Genomic DNA, 744 nt, shown 5'->3' on the forward strand with positions numbered 1-744 from the left:
TATGCAAACCAATAATTTTTTCAACTTTTGCAGATGGGTGGAGTCTTCAAATACCTGTCTACTGATGGAAAATAGAATAGCCACTGGGAAGGTCAGGAAGAGGTATTTAGGGAATGTGAAATAATGTGATGCATGCAGGATTTCTTCTTAAATTTTTGTTTGACCCAAGGGCACAAAACAGTGAAGCTGAATGAGTTTCTAGCAAGACAAGTTAAAGACAGGATTCAGAACAAGTAAATATAACCAATAAAACAAGAATATCATAGAAGCTAGAATTCTGTGGCAAGGCATAAAAGACAATAATATGACCAGGCCGCACTGCATCAGCCAATTAAAGAGGACAGCTGTCTAGGGAAAATACATCAAGAAAAGTATGGCCAGGAGCTTTTGTACTGCAGTGTAGAGGGTAAGGAAATATGATGGCACATAAAGACCAGGTCCCAAAGGAGAAAGACAGAATTAAACACTTCAGACTAACAAGAAAATGATAGCAGCTGTGGTGATGGCAGTGAGTTAGTCATGGCTATCTTTTGAGATATATGATTACATCAGTTGATATATTTCAGGAAGGTCAGTGACCATATCTCGAAAGTTTGACTATAAACTATTTTAAATGCTTGAAATATTTCAGCTGTATAAATTCTAAGTGACAACATCTACTAGATACACAGGGGGAACACTTTTTTGCAATTTGTTCTCAGATGGTAACTGACCCAGAGTTTTGTCCTTCCTATTCTTGAGCAT

Source organism: Otolemur garnettii, unplaced genomic scaffold (assembly GCF_000181295.1).
Source record: "Otolemur garnettii isolate 467f Iridium unplaced genomic scaffold, OtoGar3 scaffold00034, whole genome shotgun sequence".
NCBI classification, from domain to species: Eukaryota; Metazoa; Chordata; class Mammalia; order Primates; family Galagidae; genus Otolemur; species Otolemur garnettii.